We start from the raw sequence: 3,563 nt of genomic DNA on the forward strand, positions 1-3,563 counted from the left end.
CAGTAGAATTTTCTGCTTACATCCCTGCAGACCTCTCTGAGATATTTAATACTACTAAAAATCCAGGAAGTAAATCAAAAAATCAGAAATTGGGTAATTTGGAGAACAATCTCATACCTGCTTTGACAGACTCTTTGGATTGGGGCTGGGATCTATTCCCTTGGTGTAATATGTGCACTTGGCTCTCCTGGCTGAGAAGTAGACCACAAATTGAACTGTGACAAGTAATACACTCAAATGTTGTTTTATCAATAGGTTGTGCTGGTGATATTTGGGGAAATAATTATTTATATATCTTATTATATATACTATTTACATTTAACTTTATATATCTAGATGTAAATGTAGATATAGATATAAATATAGACATAGATACACACATACACATACATATACATCACATGAAAAAATGACAAGGTTTAGACTATAGATCATTGGGTCAAGTCCAATATATTTCTATCCAAAAATAACCAATATGATAAATATTGGTTGATAATTCTCAATCTTGTTCAGTCTCTCCACAACCCTCTTGAAGCCCATCAGCTCTCTGGGAGGTGAATTATGCATCTGAAGAAGGCAAGTCACCCTGGGTTTCTTTTCAGGCCCAGACCCTCACAGAAGGTAAAGAACATACAAATCCATTTTCAGAGAAATAGAAATTAGGAAAGATATTGGTGGAGAAAGGAAGCGAGAGATGAACTGGGTAAATTCATTCAGACTAGATACACCCAAGGGACAAACCAAACAAATAAAAGTGGGGCAAGGAGAAAGGATGCACAACAGTCATGAATTCTTAGTGGTTAAGAGCTTGGTAAAGATGTATTCATACATCATTACAATATATTTAAGTAAACATTATATACATAGTACACATACTCTGTTGCTCTCAGTATCTAACTAGTATTTCTCAACTGAGAAATATACTGGAGGGACTTCTTTTAAAGGAAAAACATTCCCTTAGATTCAGGCATTTATGTAAATTATGTTTATAATATTTCTTAAATGTAAACAAATATAAAACTAAACAGAAACTCTGCTTTTCATAAAGCTCTTATACAAATTTAACACCAAAGGAAATTTACAAATTGTGCACAAATGAAAAATATTAATTTAATGTGGTACATAATATTTGCTGAGACAAAACTGCTTTTAGAAACCTGAACATACTACTGACTGGCCAGTGTGTGTTCTTGGCCTTCAACAAGCTTGTATGTGAGTCTTGTGAGGACTCAGCTTTCCCATCACTTTCCTTTTCCAAACTACCAGAAAATCTTCATCTGTATAGTCGGCTATGAAGAGGTACACCTAATTTATTTTCTCACTTGTTTATGACAATTAAAGTAGTATAGTTGCCAATTTGATTTTTAAAACAGGCTCAAATGCATGTCCTAAATATGTGGCAGCGGTTAGTTACCTTTCATCATCCAGACACTCCAGAATATGCTTAAAATTTAAAGTAAAATTTAAAAATATTTGTAAAAAATTCACAGACTCTGTCCTTAGTCTCCAGTTTGCCAAACACTGTACTATAGTTGGGGAGAAGGAGGGAGGCAAACTCTTGAATGCTGAGAACAAACTGAGGGCTGATGAGGGTCGGGGGGAGGGGAAGGGGGGTGATGGGAATGGAGGAGGGCACTTGTTGGGATGAGCTCTGGGTGTTATATGGAAACCAACTTGACAATAAACTATTTAAGGAAAAATAAAGAAAAACACTGTGGTATTATTATTACAGTATGTGTAAAAATATATATATGTTTAGACTATTTTGCTAGCTTTTTATTAATACCTTCAGGTGCTATTACCTGAGTGCCTACATTATTTTTTTAAGTTTATTTATTTTTGAGAGTGAGAAAGCAATGGAGGGGCAGAGAGGGAGAGAGAGAATCCCAGACAGTCTCCACACTGTCAGCACCGAGCCCAACTCAGGGTTCAAAGTCACCATCCGTGAGGTCATGACCTGAGCTGAAATCAAGAGTTGGATGTTCAAGGGACTGAGCCACCCAGGGGCCCCTTGAGTACCTACATTATTATGCAGCACTTGACTTCTGTTTCATTTGGACAATTAATTCTCTTATTTGTGGGGACTAAGCCATGTCCCATTCAGGTTCACTGGGAATGGTGCTTTGGGGACCACAAGTCAAACCATTATTATCCTCACATGCATGATTTTTAAATTAAATGAAAGAAGACAGGTACACTCAACAGTTAGGTAACCAAATAACTGAAGCAAGACAATATATAAATTTTAAAGGAGTGGTTCAGTTGTTTTCATTATAAATTGCATTGGTAGGACATGGCACGATTAAGGCTGTGTGAGGCTTGTGTGTGACAACTCCCTACTTCTCTCAACTTTTCTCCTTCCCTTACTCTTGGGCTCTTTCACCCTTTCTTTTTTTCCCCACCTACTTTAGTTTTACTTTTCCCCCAAAGTTCAATGTCATGAGTTTTTCCATAAAGCTAAATATATTTAATGGCATTTTTCATTAAGAGATTATGCCTTTCTCATTTTTATATGAAAATGTGCTTCCTTCTATAAAATAGTAGTTTAAAATAATATCTTCAGGGGCACCTGGGTGGTTCAGTCAGTTAAGCCTCTGACTTCAGCTCAGGTCATGATCTCATAGTTCGTGGGTTCAAGCCCAGACTCTGGCTCTGTGTTTGACAGCTAGAGCCTGGAGCCTGCTTCAGATTCTGTGTCTGCCTCTCTGCTCCTGTCCTGCTCATACTCTCTCTCTCTCAAAAATAAATAAACATTAAAAAAAATTTAAACTCTTCATTTGGCAAAATAAGAAATTGGCAATCTTGTGTTTTCCTCCGAATATTAAAAAAATTTTAACATGTCCAAGATCAGCACCCACTTGTCTGGAAAACAGAGAGAAGAGAAAGAGGACAGGAAGAAAGAATGGTATGTAATATCTAATAAGTCGACTTAAGTTAAATGTTAAGTGCCATAATACACTTTCCACTGGAGTAGGACTATGTGAGACTCATTTGGGAGTCAGGGAAGGCTTCATAGAGGAGGTAACATTTGAGCTGGGGCTTTAAGGATTAGCAGGGGAGAAAAGGCAGGGCATTCCAAGCAGAATGCATAATGTGAGCAAGAGCACAGAGCACAAAAGAGCACTACGTGTCCAGCAGCTCTGAGTAGCCTGGTGACTGTTGTGTAGAGTTCTCAGGGTTAGAAGATCAGAGGTGAGGCGGGGACTATTTTTTTTCCTTCTTGGTCAGTTTCCCCTACAGCTCATTGCACAGTGCTGGGCACACACACTGCAGGGACTGAATATAAATACTCACTGAATTGGGACAGGGTAGCCAAGTACGCTGGGAACCAGGACATCTGGATACTTTCTCACGCACTCGCAGTGTGACCTTGGCCAAGTCCCTTTTCTCAGGGCCGCTGCTTGCTGCTTAGTAATCAGCCCTGGGTGAGAAAACTGAGGCGGTTGGCTTCAAGGGCCTTGCCTTTCCAGCGTCTGGAATCTGATTCGACGCATCTAGGGCGGGGAGGGCGGAGGTTCAGTTCCTCCTCCGCTCCAGCAGGGGGCACAGGGAGCGACTTCCCG

General features: G+C 39.2%; 1 protein-coding gene across 1 annotated transcript in view; it reads left to right on the top strand.

Annotated features, from left to right (window-relative positions):
- The window catches only part of FAM199X (family with sequence similarity 199, X-linked), a 27,749-nt gene that overhangs the window by 734 nt on the left and 23,452 nt on the right, over positions 1–3,563 (top strand). The gene's annotated exons all lie outside the window — the stretch shown is intronic.

Source organism: Crocuta crocuta, unplaced genomic scaffold (assembly GCF_008692635.1).
Source record: "Crocuta crocuta isolate KB4526 unplaced genomic scaffold, BGI_CrCroc_1.0 scaffold1089, whole genome shotgun sequence".
In the NCBI taxonomy this organism is placed as follows: Eukaryota; Metazoa; Chordata; class Mammalia; order Carnivora; family Hyaenidae; genus Crocuta; species Crocuta crocuta.